This window comes from Mastigoproctus giganteus, chromosome 10, assembly GCF_048544385.1.
Source record: "Mastigoproctus giganteus isolate SK-2022 chromosome 10, ASM4854438v1, whole genome shotgun sequence".
Classification (NCBI taxonomy): Eukaryota; Metazoa; Arthropoda; class Arachnida; order Uropygi; family Thelyphonidae; genus Mastigoproctus; species Mastigoproctus giganteus.
In genome coordinates, this window is record NC_143584.1 from 28324721 (window position 1) to 28342799 (window position 18079).

At 38.0% G+C, this 18079-nt stretch overlaps 1 protein-coding gene across 1 annotated transcript in view; it reads left to right on the forward strand.

Moving 5' to 3' along the window:
* Window positions 1–18079, forward strand: part of LOC150078915 (uncharacterized) — a 508023-nt gene that overhangs the window by 372116 nt on the left and 117828 nt on the right. The gene's annotated exons all lie outside the window — the stretch shown is intronic.

An 18079-nucleotide genomic window follows, 5' to 3' on the forward strand; every position in this document is an offset into this window, starting at 1 on the left:
AAAAGTTTCATACCTATTAAGAAATATTGTTCAAGGTTTAGGCCTAAATGGTTATCTAATGAACTAATGAGACTCGTAACAGAGAAGAAAAATGGATGGGATGCATATAAATTATCATGTGACTCAGAAGTCTATGGCAGATATAAGCTAGTCTGTAATCAGGTCACAAAGGAGGTTAAGCAGGCAAAGGCAGATTACAAGAAATCCTTGGCAAAAGATGCTAAGAAAAACAGCAAGGATTTCTTTACTTATATAAACTCTAAAAGGAAGGGGATGAATCTGAATGGTCCACTTGACATCGATGGTTTGACTGTTGATGATCCTCCTCCTCAGATAACAAACAAACTGAATGAGTATTTTGCATCTACATTCACACATGAGGAATTATTAAGGTTTGAAAATGGCAGAAGGTTATCAAATTGTAGCAGGATACTTAATGATTTCGTAATAACTGAGAGCAAAGTGGAGGAGAAATTGTTGAAGTTAAACATAAGAAAAGCACCTGGGGTGGATGGGATCTATCCAGTTATATTAAAGGAGGCGGCAAAGCAACTAAGCAAACCCTTAGCCATAATTATGAGAGCATCCTTGGACTCAGGGGAGGTTCCCACAGACTGGAGATGTGCAAATATATCCCCAATTCACAAATGGGGATCAAAGGGTGACACGAGTAATTACAGACCGGTTAGTTTAACTTCTGTTCCAGGTAAAATAATGGAGTCACTGGTTAAAGATGCATTGCAGAATCATCTAGACAAGACTGCAGCAATAATTCAGACACAGCATGGGTTTGTTAAGGGAAAGTCTTGTCTTACAAATTTGATAGGATATTATGATGTGGTTGCAAAGGAACTGGATGCAAAAAATAATTTTGATATCATATATCTGGATTTCAGGAAAGCTTTTGACACTGTTGCGCATGGAAGACTATTTTACAAAGTGGAGCAGAATGGTATTAAGGGTAAGTTACTACAATGGATAAAAGGATGGTTAAGTGGGAGAAGACAGAGGGTGGTAATCAATGGGTGCTGCTCTTCGTGGACTAATGTTATTAGTGGAGTCCCTAAGGGTTCGATGTTGGGTCCACTTTTGTATATTTATCAATGATATTGATGAAGGTATATCAGGCTTAATGTTGAAGTTTGCAGATGATACAAAGGTTGGCAGGGTTGTTAATAACAGTAATGGCAGTGTGCTACTGCAACAGGATCTAGATAATTTGGCAGATGGGGTAAGAAGTGGCAACTGAAGTTTAACCTTGACAAATGCAAAGTACTGCCTATGGGTAGAAGTAACCCCAGAGAAACGTACCAACTGTGTGGTACTACACTTAAGGTGGTAGAAAATGAAAAAGACCTGGGAGTAATTGTGCAGTCAGATATGAAGTTTTCTGAGCAATGCAGACAGGCTGCCAGGGCAGGTCATGGGGTTTTGTCAATGATAAATAGGAATTTTGCTAGCAGGGAGAAGGAGGTGATTGTCCCTCTGTATAAGGCAATGGTCAGGCCACGCCTTGAGTACTGCGTACAGGTCTGGAGGCCTCATTTTATGAAGGGTGTAGATTTGCTTGAGCGTGTACAGAGAAGGGCAACAAGATTGGTGAGGGGAATGAAGGGATCCTGTTACCAAGAGAAGCTTAAGTTCTGCAAATTACAGTGGCTGGAGACTAGGCACCTGCGTGGTGATCTGATTGAGGTGTATAAGGCCTTGAATGGGTTGAGCACGCTGAATTCTGATGGGATCCTTCCACTTGTTCAGATTACGAAGCTAAGGGGCCATAAATTCCAATTAAGAAAGGACAGATGTGCCGAAATTTTCCTTTAGCCACCGGGTGGTTAATTGCACCGGGTGGTTAAATCCATGACGACAGATGGAACATAGTTCCATCTGTCGTCATGGAAGTTGGTAGGTTGAATAAATTTAAGGAGGAACAGGACAGTAATTTGGAGGGAATGGTGTATTTTTTTTTTTTTTTTGTTTTTTGGCTGATGCTTCATAAGCTCATACACTTGCTTTCTTGCATCACATGCCACTACTACTACTATTCCCAGAACTGGACCCGAACTGAACTCAGAACTACCACTGCAAGTCTGCAACCCCTCCAATCAACAACCACAAACTCCCTCTTTTGGCACAAACACCTTATTTATTTCCTTCTCATTTATTTATTTATTTATTCAGTTGACTGCAAGTTACAATCTCTCCTTGTACTACTTTTTTATATGCTATTTAATTTAAACCTGACCCAATCACAGTGTTATTCTTTAAACTCACTCTTCTTCTTTGGTGGGAAAAACAGAATTTTTTTCCCACGCAACAAAACACTTTCATCTTTTACCTCAAGATCATCTGTTCACAATACCTGCCGACCAGGCTAGCCGGGTGGGTAAAGTGCCTGCCTGGCAACCCAAAGGTCGCGGGTTCGAATCCCGTCTCGAGCTTGGATTAAAGTACTGCAAAAACCTTGGGAGGTGCATTATGGCCACAGAAGCCAATGCGCCAACAACTACCCAAAAAAAAAAAAAAAAAAAATCACAATACCTTTGAACTGCTCCGTACCGACACCCTTTCCCAAAATGCACTAAGTGTCACATCCTGAAGTAGCAGTGTAATAGAGGGATTAAACTATTGTTCAGAAGCTTTTAAATTTAACCCTTCTGCACCTGCCATGCCATTGTTCACCATATTTCTTAATTGTACTACCAGGCCTACTGCCACTAATGAAAATACATCCGTAATGATGTTTTCGTTATTCCTTAAGTGCTTTACTTCCACATACGCTATACTTACTAAGACAAATATATTTGTAAGATTTTGTCTTACAGTTTCATGACATTTTCAGGTTTCCATTGCATCTGTACTGTGTATAACAATCCCTCATTTGCAAATTCAGCAGTATTAATGATTTACTGTTGTTGATTTTATAACCTTTGTGTGAATAAATCATGGATGATTATTTTTTAAATTAGTACCGAAAAACCGGTATTTTGTATCAATACCGGGATCCCAGAATCTCGGTATGGTAAGCCCTAGTTGCAACTAACAACACCCTGGGTATGAGAGGTGTCAATAAAGGGCTTGTGGGACTTTTAACTGCTGATGCATTTTTTCCCGATTTTATCCTTGTCCATCGGGAACACCTAGAAGCTAAATATTTTAAACATGGTCATGTTATGGAGGTAGTTCTGAAAATTGTTAACTACATATGCTCAAGCACCAAAACACATCGACAGTTCAAAGCTTTCATGGAAGAAATAGACAATGATCAGCTTCCAGATGATGTATTGTGGTTCTGTTTAGCAAAGTGGCTCTCAGTAAGCAATGTTCTAACAAAGTTCTTTCACTTGATGGAGCCAATCAAAAATTTGTCAAAGAAAAGGGGAAATCTTTCCCTCAATTTGAGGATGCCCGTTGGTTAATAGATATAACATTTTTCACAAATGTTGTTCAGCATTTACAGTCATTAAATGTATCTCTGTAAGGACAAGGAAATCTTATTTCTGATCTAGTACAGAGTGCGTTCCACAACTGAAACTCTTCAAGAAGGACCTGGTTTCTAAAACTTTGCAAACTCTACACGGTTTACAAATATAATAACTACAAATTATGAATGCAAGTTACACAGACTGGCAGAAGAAATTAATGATAGATTTCGTTATTTAAGAACACTTAAACCATCTTTTGCATTTTTGGAAAATCCTTTTTTTGTTGAAATTATGAAGAATGGTTGTCCCATCTCACCACAATTTGCTGAGGATACAGCAGCTGTAGAGTTGGAGCTACTGGAGCTCCAAGAGGATGAAGAATTGAAACAACTAAAAGAAAGTGGCTGCCCAACTACTTAGTTTTGGAAGCAGGTTCTGGAACAAAAATATCCTAAAACAAAAGAGTGTGCACAGAGATTAATCTCTATTTTCTGTATGACATATTCTTATGGGTCTTTGTATTCAACACTTAAATTTATTGAAAGTAAGTATTGGTCTATTTTGACTGATGAGCATTTAAATGAGCTTGTATGTACTGCCCTAACAAGTCATCAACCAAACTTTCAGCAGCTAACTGCAGCTGGGCAACCCTGTAAAGCATCGACAAGCAAACCTAATATTTAAATATCTTCTATGAAATTGTGTGTCAGAATTAGTATTTTGAGAAATTTGTGTATCTTTTTTTTTGTTTTTGAAAAACACTATGTAACAAGAAATATGCCTACTTAAAAAATAAAGTTATTATTTTTAAACTTTAATCAGTGTTATATATAAAATTTTGATATAAATAAAAACCAAAATAATATCAGCATGAGAGCCGCACCGCAAGTCTGCACTAGACATGCTATGGCCACCCCTAATATATATAGATAGAATGTAGAGCAATGTGAAATACTAAAAAAAGCTGATGCTATCGAGGCAGTGTTAGGTGGGTCGGAAAACTGCTAGCTTGGGGGGATACAAAGATTAATAGATTAACAGTAGCCACTGGCAGAGGTGAAAGTGATTCTTGCACTGCTTGTATTGGAATGAGCAGAAGTCTGAAAAACAAGATGCAGGATATTTCAGAGACTGCTGGGAGTCATTGCAGTACAAGTAAACACATGGGTTATGTTAGGGTAGCTAAGAATAGAAACAGGTGCACGTATACTTGCGTGTACACCAATGCTAGGAGTTTAGTAAATAATACTATGATTTTTAGTGTTTTCCACCAACCATGGAATAAAACGAAAGACGAAAAAACCCAAATTTTTAAAAATTTTTAATATTTACCATAAATTATTTACAAACCAAATATTACTGATAGTAATTTTAAAATAAAACAACTGTGATATACAGGATAATAATAAAATGCCGAATTTAAAATACAATAAAATATACTGGTTAAAAGCGCTAAAATACTAACTGAAGCTTTCAAAGGCTTCTGCCTACTTTCTCAACAGACTGTTGACAGAGGCAGAAGCCTTTGAAAGCTTCAGTTAGTATTTTAGCGCTTTTAACCAATATATTTTATTGCATTTTAAATTCGGCATTTTATTATTATCCTGTATATCACAGTTGTTTTATTTTAAAATTACTATCAGTAATATTTGGTTTGTAAATAATTTATGGTAAATATTAAAAATTTTTAAAAATTTGGGTTTTTTCGTCTTTCGTTTTATTCCATGGTTGGTGGAAAACACTAAAAATCATAGTATGAGTATACCCAACCCCAGAGGCCTATTTGAAGAACTGTTTAGTAAATAAATTTGATGAATTTGAGGTATTGCTCAAAACATCAAAGGCAGATATTTTTGGGATATCAGAGACGTGGTGTCACACCGATATAAGGAATGCAGAACTGGAATTTGAGGAGTAAAACGTCTACACAAAAAGGATAGACAGGATAGGAAGTGAGGAGGGGTTATGCTATTAGTTAAGAAACACATAAAATCCAAGGAAGTGAAGTCGACATCGCTGGGCAGTGCACTGTCAAGTCAGTTTGGTGTGACATAAGCATTTTGTGATCAAAATTGAGAGTAGGAGTGTGCTATAGGCCTAATGACTGATAAGTACAATAAGGAACTGTACAGGGAAATAGAGTGGGCCAGTACATCAGAGAGTCTTATAATGGGGGATTTTACTTTCCCAGAGATTGACTGGAATTTGTGGGTTGGTCAATCACAAACTAGCAAGGCGTTTGTGGATTTATTGGATGATTTTTTTCTACCTCAGCATGTTCGGGAGGCAACAAGAGGGAGTAATACTCTTGATCTGATTATAAGTACTGATTCTTCATGCATTAAGAATCTGCAGATAAAGGAACCACTAGGTGGCAGTGATCATAGTGTGCTGAAGTGGAATTTACTCAAAGAGGTAACTACCATCAGGGGTAAAGGGAAGGGTTTTTGCTTCCATAAAGGCGACTACGATGGACTGAGACAGTATTTAAATTCTATACAGTGGGATCAACTGATGATGTTACCAACAGCAAATTCAAAATGGGAAGCATTCGAAGAACTTATCTTGCAAGCTACTAGGCTTTACATACCAACTAAGAAATATTGTTCAAGGTTTAGGACTAAATGGATGTCAGATGAACTAATGAGACATATGGCAGAGAAGAAAAATGCATGAGATACATACATACAAATTAACACGTGACACAGAAGCCTATGATAGATACAAGTTGATCTGTAACCAAGTTACAAAGGAGGTTAGGCAGGCGAAGGCAGATTACGAGAAATCTTTGGCAAGGGATGTTAAGGAAAACAGCAAAGAGTTCTTTACTTATGTAAACTCTAGAAGGAAGGGGATGAATCAGATTGGTCCAATTGATATCAATGGGTCAGTTGTTGATGATCCTGCTCAGGTAGCTAACAAGCTAAATGAATATTTTGCATCGACATTCACACATGAGGAGTTATTCAGTGAGGGGAATGCCAGAGGTGTATTCAACTCTGGCAGTAAGCTAGAGAATCTTGTAATAACTGAGAGTAAAGTGGAGGAGAAATTGTTGAAAATAAACACAAGAAAGGCACCTGGGATGGATGGGATCTATCCAGTTATATTAAAGGATGCAGCAAAGGAAGTAAGCAACCCCTTAGCCATAATTATGAGCGCTTCCTTGGACTCAGGGGAGGTACCCACAGACTGGAGATTTGCAAATGTGACCCCAATTCACAAAGGAGGATCAAAGGCTGACACAAGTAATTATAGACCTGTGAGTTTAACTTCTGTTCCAGGAAAATTAATGGAGGCACTGGTTAAAGAAGCACTGCAGGATCATCTAGACAAGACTTCAGTTATAGCTCGGACACAGCATGATTTTGTTAAGGGGGAAGTCTTTCCTGACCAATTTGATTGGATACTATGATGCAGTCACAAAAGAACTAGATGCAGGGAATAACTTTGATATTATATACTTGGATCTTAGGAAGGCTTTTGATACTGTTGCACATGGAAGACTGCTGCACAAATTGGAGCAGTGTGGCATTGGAGGCAAATTGCTGCTATGGATAAAGGGATGGTTGAGGGGGAGAAGACGGAGAGTGGTAATCAATGGACACTGCTCATCGTGGACTAATCTTATTAGTCGAGTCCCTCAGGGTTCAATGTTGGGTCCATTATTGTTTTCTGTATTTATAAATGATATTGATGATGGTATATCAAGCTTAATGTCCAAGTTTGCAGACGATAAGAAGGTTGGCAGGGTTGTCAAGGATACTACTGACACTATGCTGCTGCAACAGGATCTGGAAAGGTTGAGCAGATGGGCTGAGAGGTGGCAAATGAAGTTTAATGAAGGTTGTGCAGGCAGATATGAAGTTCTCTGAGCAATGCAGATGGGCTGCAAGAGAAGCTCATGGTGTACTTTCAATGATATATAGGAATTTTTCTAGCAGGGATAAGGAGGTGATTATTCCCTTGTATAAAGCAATGGTCAGGCCACACCTAGACTACTGTATACAGGTCTGGAGGCCTCATTTCAAGAAGGATGTAGAGTTGCTGGAACAAAGGGATGCTCTTACGAATAAAGGCTTAAGTTTTGCAAATTACAGTGTCTGGGGACTAGGCACTAGCGAGGTGCCTAGTCTCCAGACACATCTGCCTTTTTTTTTTTTTTTTGGCTGATGCTGCATAAGCTTACTTTCTTGCATCAAATGCCTCTACTAATGCTAAAAATAAATAAAAAGGTTATAATGAATACACTATAAGTTGCTACCCGGTGGGTGCAAGTTTTTCAGGCCGTATTACACCAAGAAAGCATGGTGTATACCAGGGGTGGCCAACGAGTTGATCGCAGATTTAATTTCGGTCGATCACAGTGAATTTTAAATATACAGTCATCCCTCGATTTGTGCAATGAAATTTTTTGAGATGGTAGATCACGGCACATTTTGAAGGAAAAAAGTAGATCGCATCACAAATTAAGTTGGCCACTCCTGGTGTATACTATATACTTTATATACATAGCTCTAGAACCTGTTCTGAATCTAAAACCCACAGTTTTAGTTTACAGTTATTAAATTAGTGCAATGAGTTCTGGTACGAGTTTTTTGAAATTTATAATATTTATGGACTTTCTGAAGTGATATTTTTGGGATAGGGAAATTATTATAAACCAGTTTATTATACAAGGGTTTCTTGTTAGTTATATAGGCTGAATATTTAATGCAGATGGAAGCAATCCTGAGGCATTGGCAATGTTATTAGCCCATAAATTCCATATATTATCAACATGCCATATAATTCATGTAATATATATATGCCCTACCATTAATATTGGATACCTGCCTTTAGACAAAAAAAGAGCTTTTATTGTGTCATTTAATATTTTGTGCTGAAACTTTTTACTTTTATGATGACATTCAATCTTTGCAGCATACTCTCAACCAGCTTTTTATAAATGTCAAGAAATATGTTCCTCCACTCAGCCTTTAATGCAACCACCAGTTCAGCCTTGTTCTTTTGGCGATCTCGACGTGCACATACCCGAAGATCCAATACATCCCAAAGATGCTCGACAGGGTTCAGATCAGGACTCTGGGCTAGCCAATTCAACTTTTCCACACCCATGTCCTCAAACCACTCTGTTACGACCCGAGGAGTAAGGCATGGACCTTCCCCGAAGTATTGCCATAATGTTGGAAGTGCATAACTGTCCTGGATGTCCTGGTATTGCACAGCATTCATGGTTTTGTCGATAACGACTAATGGACCCAAGCCAAACCATAAAAAGCAATCCCCATTCCATGACACTGCATCCACCAAACTTCATTGTTAGGAGGATACAATCAGGAAGGAACTGTTCCCCTGGCATTCGCCACACCCAGGAATGGCCCTCAGACTGGTAGAGTGCAAACCTCGACTCCTCTGTCCATAGGACTGTTTTCCACTGCTCTATCGTCCAGGATTCGTGCTCCTTACACCATGTTAATTGGCATCTAGCATTTGTTGAGGTGATCAGTGGCTTCTGAACAGCTGCACGACCATTGTAATCCATATCATGGAGTATCCTTCTTATTGTACTAGTGACATTAGTCCCAATACTCCCACAGAGGGTTTGTGTGACTTGAGACAATGGCAAATTACGATTTGCATGCACAGCTCTTCGCAGAATTCTCTTGTCCCGTTCTGTTAGTTTTCTGGGTTTACCAAGCTGTTTTTTGGCTGATTTAGTCCCATTCCTCTTCCATTTGCATATGATGTCACTAACCATTGTCCTAGGGATCCCCAGAGTGACCGCAATGTCTCGTACAGAACGCTTGCTTATGTGGCATCCTACTATCATTCCACATTGGAAGTCTGTTAATTCTGTTGAGCATCATCTTGCATGCCCACTTTTGCAATTGTCTGTTCGAAGCCCATTGTGCATATTTGTAGCAGGTTCTGCAAACATTGGACTTGTTTCCCCATCCATGGAGGGATCACCACCAAATACGGAGGATGCGGAAAGGTCAAGGAATGACCACCGCATATCCTGGAGCAATATGGCCTTAGTTGCTAATGCTCCTAAAAAAAAAAAAAAAAAAAAAAAAAAAAAAAACCATGGAGGGATGTCTGGATATTAATGATAGGGCAGTGTGTGTGTGTGTGTGTGTGTGTGTGTGTGTGTGTTGAACACTGAAGCTTTAAAGGCATCCACCTCATTTGTCAACAGTGGAATTTTACAGTCACAGTACATCCTTAAATAACCCGGCAGGATCATGGCTCAATATGTGTTACTGAAGGATTGTGGGAATTATATTTTGTCGTATATACTGGATGGTGTATTTATTGCAGTTATTACGAGTGGTTATTTTCTTTGAAGGCGTGGGGAAGACAACAACATTTTTGGATTGACACATCTTATGGGACCAATACTTGAAAGCTTGAAAAATTTCAGTAGAGCTAAACATTTTACCAGCAGAAATCCGTGTAATCATCCATGGAACACAGATACATGAAATATTGCCAGTATGGGTACCAAGACAGTTGACTGAGAAACGTAAAACCATTCTTATGGGACTGTCTCAATAGAGCATTTTATTCTGTACAAGACAACCTTTGGAGCTTTTTTTTTTATTATTATTTCGTTCATTTATTTATTATTTTATTTTTTCCCATGTAAGCTGAAAACATGAAAGGTGTTAGAACCTGTAGTACTTTGAGTACAATGCATGGGTTCAAGGCTCAGAAGACAGGAGATACTTATTGACACTAGACTTTAATTTCTTGAAGTTACCATTGATTACATAGATTTGATGAAGTTGATAGTAATTTTCCAGGAAATGTGTGTGAAGAAAGGCTGTTCTAGAAAGCGGGAATAGAATGAATAAATAAAGAAAAGTTTGTTCTGTGAGTTTGGAGTTGGACACTAAATAGTTGCTGACTGGTTGCAACATGTTTGGACTAGTGTTGAAGAGAGCAGGAGCATTACAAATGCCGATTCAGAAGAATAGTGCCATGGAAATATTTATAGAAAAGACTTTCCGCAGAAACTAAACATATGAAAGAGAGAGAGAGTGTGAAGAAATTGTAAGAGATGGGCCATTGCTTAACCTGACTTTCTCGTTTTGAATAGAGGCCGCAAGCTTGAGAGAGGTTTTGGGGGCAACACCAATGTGGGAACAATATATTTCATGTAGGGTGGATTTGTACAGCGAGTAATTGTTTGGAAGAAAAGTCAAACTGAGAGCAAGAAATGAAAACAAAATCCAGCTTTTTTGATGCAGAGTAAGCAATATTTGTGTGTGTTTATGCCAAGAAAGAGAGATTAAAGTCTAGATATCTGTAATAGATATAAGTAATTTTGTCTAGAAATATGAGTGTCGTTGAAAATGAGCATATAGATTAGTACTGGTTTTTACAAGAAATAAGACATTACAGATTTTTTCAAAAGGATTGAAGTTAGCTAAGTTTTCTTCACCCTTTCAGTTAACTTCCTAAAAATCGGCATTAAGGAATTGATGGTGGATATTCAAGAAGTTGAAGCTGTTTATGCAGGGAATGGTGCTAAAACTGGAAGCTGGAATGTAGTGTACTATCATCAGCAAAACTATTAATAGGATTTCCAGTCAGAGGAAGAAAGTCATTAATATACAAGCAAAAAAAGTGAGAGAAAGAATGAAACCTTGGAGAACACCAGCATTAATGGAGAAGTTAGACGACATTGATCTAACATTGCCAGTAGTGAACAATCAGAGAGAAAACTGACTATCCGATTGCAAAAAAGAAGTCAGCAATCCCTTAAGGATGGGAATTTGTTTAGAAGACCTTTATGCCAAACACAACCAAAAGACTTACAAATGTCAAGGTCAACTGCTCGAGGTTCACCAAACTTTTCCGTTGAATTTTTCCAAAGATGAGTAACAGAAGCCAATATATCTGCACTGGATCGACATTGACAGAATCCATATTGCCATTCATTGACCAGATTTGAAGGTTTAAGAGAGTTTAAGAGCTGACAGTTGATGGATTTCTTCATTACTTTGAAAAGAGTAGAGGTAAGTGCAGTGGGGAGATAATTGGACAGGAAATATTTGTCACCCCTTTTAGGAATTTGGTGAATATGAGCGAATTTCCAAGCAGAAGGAAAAATGCTAGTGGAATAAGAAAGTGAAAAAAGACAACACAGAACAGGAGCACATATTTTGAGAACTACTGTAGAAATGCTATCAGGAGCTGGAGCTTTCTTGGCGTCAAGATTGTTCAAAATTCTTTTAACATCCTCTGCCAGAAGATCACAGCAGGTATTGCCTAGAATATACTATGTATGGTAAGAGGTAGTTTATCATGATTGCCAGTCCAAGAGTTATCAAAAAAAATAGGATGCTAGTAAGTTAGCTTTGCCTTTAGCTGAAGATGCAGTAGAACAATCAGGTTGTAATAGATGCAGGAGTATAGCTGAGTAGGAGTTGCAGCTTATAGCTTTGGCAAGAGACCAAAATGCTCAATTACCATTTAGAGAGGAAGCAAATTTTCTATCTTAGCTTGTTCAAAATCAAGTTTGGATTGTTTAATAACTTTTGCAATTGTTGCAAGCTTTAGTCTAGGGAGAAAATGAAGCTGGAGATTTGAATACAAGCCAATTGTGATAAGCTACATTCTTATCTCAAACAGCCTTATCACATTTATTGGGAAAAAATTCAAGGTTTAGATGAACAATGAGATTTTAGGATAATATGTGGAATAAAGGATTCCCTACAAGAATAATTTCACTTACATGATTTGAGCAAACGTTCGGACCAGAAGAAGATTTAAAACAGTAATGCAACCATAGAAAAGAAAAATATATTTTGCAGCTCATCCAATTTTGCATTCCATTAATGCCAAAGGATTCAAGATTGAGAATGCCCACAACAGAGAAGCTCCATGCAGAAGAGATCATCACCAAGTGGATTTCGAGATGCCTTGTAGGCTACTAACATTCACTATGTACTTTTTGTAGGGTTGCTGGTGAGAAAAAGATCAAGCATGTTTAGTGTGGAGTTGGGATTGCCTAGTATTCTGGTAGGCAAATGAGCATGCTGTATGAGATCATTTTTAATATGAAAAACCTCAACTTCTTGACCAGCTGGAGTTGTGAACATTAAAATCACCAAGAAAATTAACTCTCCTGTTAGTAAAGTTAGACTAATGAAAGTTGAGTTTCAAGGAAAGGAAGTCAAAGAGTTCTGGGTGATTAGTAGAGTTGAGAGAATGAGAGAGGCAACAGATGATTTTGACAGAGCCAGAGCAGATCGAAAAGAAAAGATTCTCAATTAGGAAGGGAAATTCTGGCAAAGAATATGAGTGGACGTGTTGGCATATCCATAAATACCTCTTTTTAATGAAAGGAATCATAGAGCAAATAATTAGAACAACTGAGATGGGTAGTGGTTGAGGCAACTAACAATTGAGAGGATTGTGATAGAAAAATTAAGTGGGTTTGGTAGATTGTAGATGGAAATAAACAAATGACCACATATATTTGTGAAAGAAATAAGGAAATTTTTGAAAGGTTTACATCTATTCTCTGTTAAGTTTGTTCTATTAGTTTGACTATTCATAATGCTCTCAGCAGTTAAACAAAGGTGGTGGGGATTAACGTGTTGTGAGAAATGATAACTTTTGGATACACACAGCAAGCATATACCCAGATCCTTCACATAATCTGACCTGAACAGTGCTTGCAACATACACACTACTCAGACTTCCTCCAATCACTAGCTGATCTGGACCTCCCATAGAGTTATGAGTAGTGTCGGTCTTGTGGACTCTCAGGTAGGCAAGTGAGCAATTCCTAAAGGTTACCATTATAGTGCTGTCTCCTTGAAAGGTAAGGAATGTAAGGGTCTTGATTAAGATCATCTTGAGACCTAGGTCCATCCACCCCAGAGTCAAAAGTGTACTCAATGAAGTGGAAACACACCCTCCCATCAGCAAAAAAATTCAGAAGTCTTATCACCAAAAAAATAAATAAATATAAAACAGACAAACATGGCAACAGTCTTTTAGGGGTGCTTAGGACATCCAGTTGGTTAGGGTTACCAGAGATATCCATCTGTTTCTTTTTCTGCCTTCCACCTATCTAGCATTTTAAAATTTGGTGATTCTGGTTTTTCTTTCCAGAAAGGGAATTGATGGTACCCTTCCACATTTCATGCTGACAGCAGTTATAGCATGCTACTTAAATATGATGATTAAAAAGCAAATACGATGGCAGGAAAGTTCTTGAAACCATCACTTCCTTTCACTCTGAAATTTCTGTACAAGGTATACAAACCATTGAGAGCCCATTCCTAATGGAATGGAGGGCATGGGTACTCAGAGCTGTCTCCATGCTGGTTACCTTTATTTTTATTTTGACTGGCACTCATGCTATCCCTTCTCATCAACTGACATACGTCATGGAGAATAATTAAATACCATAAGCAGATTAGTGTATAATGATGAATGAAATGGGTTCATCCAAGAAATCTAGATTGGAGTGCTAATACCCTAAACTTCTGTTTCATATTTAGAGAAAGTATTTCTAACTATTCAGAAAATGATAATACTAAGCATTAATTGTAAACTATTAAAGGTTTTCCTAGATATGGTTGAAAATCAAGTTTTAATCATAAAACCAAGGTAAAACTGAAAAGGCTAAAACTTAAATGAAACAAGAGAAGTGTGCAACAGCAATGACAGTAACTTCCTTGTTTCTCAAAGGATTCTTTGAATGAATGGTTTTTTTTTTTTTTTTTTTTTTCAGTATTGCCCTTTTCAATCATCATCAGCCATTTTCAATCCACTGCAGGACGAAGGCCTCTCCAGCAACTTTCCAGTTCCTTCTGTTTTGAGCACTGGCCATCCATTTACTACCCACAAACTCATGAATTTCATCTATCCATCTCCGCCTTTGTCTTCCAGGTTTTCTTCTAGCTCCTCTTGGATACCATTCTGTTATTTTCTTAGTCCATCTGTCATCATGTCTTCGAGCTATGTGTCCTGCCCAAGACCATTTTAGTTCTTTAGTTTTGATCAGAATGTCCTTTACTTGAGTTTGTAGCCTAATCCATGTGTTTCTCTTCTTATCTAACAGTCTGATTCCCAATATGATTTGTTCCATTCTTCGCTGTGTAGTTCTCAGCTTCTCTTCCATTCTTTTGGTGAGTGCCCAAGTTTCACTTCCATACATCATGGTGGGGAGTATACATTGATTCATTATTTTACGTTTCAGACAAACTTGGATATTGCTCTTCAATATGTGACTATATTTCCTGAATGCTATCCATCCAAAATTTATTCTTCTCTTGACTTCCAGCCATTTATCATTATTACAGCTAATGACTTGTCCCAGATAAGTATATGACTCCACCTTTTCAATTACTGCTCCTTCAATCATTATTTCCCTTTCTGTGGCATACTTGTTCATCATTACTTTTGTTTTAGCCATATTCATCTTTAGTCCAAAATCTTTACTAGCTGTGCATAACTGATTAAGATTTTCCTCTAATTCGTTGGGATCGTGGCTAATGACCACAATGTCATCTGCAAATCGTAAATGGTTTAGGTACTCTCCGTTCACATTGACTCCTTTCTGCGACCAGTCTAATCTTCTGAAAGCTTCCTCAAGGGCGGCAGTAAACAGCTTCGGAGATATTGTGTCTCCTTGTCGAACTCCTTTCTCAATTTTAAATTTCCTACTGTCTTTGTCTAGTCTAATAAAGGAGGTAGCACTCTCATATATTTTCTTCAAAATCATAATATATGGGGTATCAATGCCTTGTCTTTCCAGTGCCCGAAACATTGCCTTATGTTGTATGGAGTCAAATGCCTTTTCATAATCAACAAATGCCAGGCATAATGGTGTTTTATATTCATTTGCTTTCTCCATTAGCTGTGATATTACATGAAGGCGATCCATAGTTGAGAATCCTGTCCTAAAGCCAGCTTGCTCTTTCGGTTGATTCTCATCAAGTATTCTTTCTAATCTGTTAGTAATGACCCTTGTGAACAACTTGTAGATGTGGGATAGCAAGCTAATTGGTATATAATTTCCAATTTCTGATTTATCTCCTTTCTTATGCAGCAAAACTGATTGCATTATTCCACTGCTTAGTATCACACCTTTTCTAATGCACTTTGTGAAGAGCCTTGCCAGTTTTTGTGTTATGTCTCTTCCTCCCAATTTTAACAACTCTACAGTAACTTCATCTTTCCCCGGGGCTTTCTGATTCTTCATTTTCTTCAATGCATGTTCTACCTCATCAGGAAGAATATTGGGTATGTCGTATGTGTTGCTACTTTGCAATCCATCATCCCCACTGCTGGCATCATTCCCCTGCTCCTTGTATAATTCTCTATAGTAGTCTTCTGCTATTTGAATTATGCCTTCTCTGCTGTTTATAAGTACACCATCGCTATTCTTCAGTTTCAGTATCATTTGTCTTTCTGTATTACTGCTCATGGCTGCTGATTTAATTCCTTTGTTTTCCCTTAATGCTTGTTCTACTTTTCTTGTGTTAAATCTTCTTATGTCCTCTCTGAGTCTCTTTCTAATGGCTTTGCATAACTCAGTATACTCAATATTCTCCCTGTCAGTGTTTTTCTTGCTTTTCATTTGTCGTCTTTGGTTCATCATGACAAGTGTTTCTTGACTAATTTTTTCTTCTTTGGATTTCTTTTTCCCTATAGGTTTCTTGGGCTTTATCACTTTCAAGAAGTTGTAATATTCCTCGTCGATATCTTGGTCCTCAGCAGTCTGCAGAAGCTCATGCTTGTTTTAAGTTCCAGTACATACTGCCTTTTCTCCTCTTCTGTTATCTCAAAGACTTTTGTATTATTTACTCGAGTCAGTTTTTTCCTTTCCTTTCCTACATCTATATCAAGTGTACATCTTACCATTCTGTGATCACTTCCAACATTTACCTTATTCAGGACAGTAACATCATTCACAATATATCTTCTGTTAGTGAGGATGAAGTCGATTTCATTAGTAGTTAATCCATTTGGACTCCTCCATGTCCACTTTCTGTTCACCCTTTTCTTGAAAAAAGTGTTCATTACTGACAATCCTTGAGATTCTGCAAATTCCACAAGTCTTTCACCTCTTTCATTTCTTTCACCAATTCCAAAATTTCCTATTGTTCCCCTTTCTGCGCTGTTTTGTCTTTTTCCAACCTTAGCATTGAAGTCTCCCATAATAATAGTGTAGTGGGTTTTATGCTCATCTAGAAGACTCTCAATTTCGGTATACATTTCTTCAACCTCTTCATTATCATGGCTCGATGTTGGTGCATAAATCATTATAATCTTTAGCTTGTATCTCTTAGAAATCTTGAATATTAGTCTTGACACTCTTGGTGATGTACTTTTGAATTCCAAAATGTTGTTTTTAAAATCTTTATCGACCAGAAACCCAACTCCACCTTCACTCCTTTCACTGTTTCCATTGGTGTACAGCAGATTTCCACTTGATAAACTTATAAGTGATTCATTTCTTCTTGTTGTTTCAGCCAAACCAGCCCTTTTCAATATTCAATATTTTTTCAATATTTACAATATTTATAGAGGATAAACTAGTGAGTTTACTCACTAAAGTCATAAGTGCTTCTAAGGTACACCATAATTGTCATAATGTAGGTGAGAAATCAATAATAAGGACATGAATTTGGCATTGAGATTTGTAACTTGGAATGTGTATACCCTGTTGTAAGCTGGAGCTATGAACAGCATAGCAGAGGAAGTTGAAAAGTTTAAGATGGTTATTGTTTCTCTTCAAGAAGTTAGATGGAAAGGTAAAGGGGTGATTAATGTTGAAATTTACAATGTATTATTCTGGAAGAGAGAACAGGGTGTAAGATTTCTGATTTCTAAGAGAATGCAAAGATCAGTGCTTGTCTTCACACCAGTGTATTCCAACTGAAGGAGCAGTTGGAATACATTGGTTGTCACAGACATTCTCTCAGATATGCCAGACAAGCTGTATTTGCTACTTGGGAGTCTAAAACGCTGATAGAACTGATATTCGGGTGGCACTCAAGTCAAGTGGACCCAATTTCGGCGAAGTCCTGATGCTCTGTGACAGCCAAATCCTCTGCTTGCACCTTCATGATGGTGGGACTGTTAGTAATCCTGGGTATAACCCCCATGCACAAGCACACTGTGGGTGACCACCCAGGTGTGAACCAATGTAAGCAGGGGTTGAGGTGTGGCACCCACACCACATGGAGAAATGCTGCCATGTATTAACAGGCAATACTAGGTAAGAGAAGGGCAACAAGATGACTCTTATCAACCAGTGCAATACCACCACTTTGCTTATTGGAGGCTTGAAGTGATGGAACCCATGTTTAGTCTCCAGAGCTAAGTTCTGGTCTACCCGCCCCATCTCTTCCATCATGCAGTATGACTGATGACTTTTGAGGTTAGGATGAACATCATGGCGAGATCCAGTCTTCCTTACATTTCGAGGGTACAGTTGTAAAGTGGTGTTCTCAGGCTGGCCGCTAGTTAGTACACCAGACTGAACCTATTGATAACTCTCTAGGAGGCTTCTGGATCAGCTAGTGTATAATCTTGCTACCTCTACTCTGCCAGATAGTGACTGGAGGGAGTCCAAGTAGCGCATATGCAGTTGGCATTGTCGAAGCCAAGTTATGTCA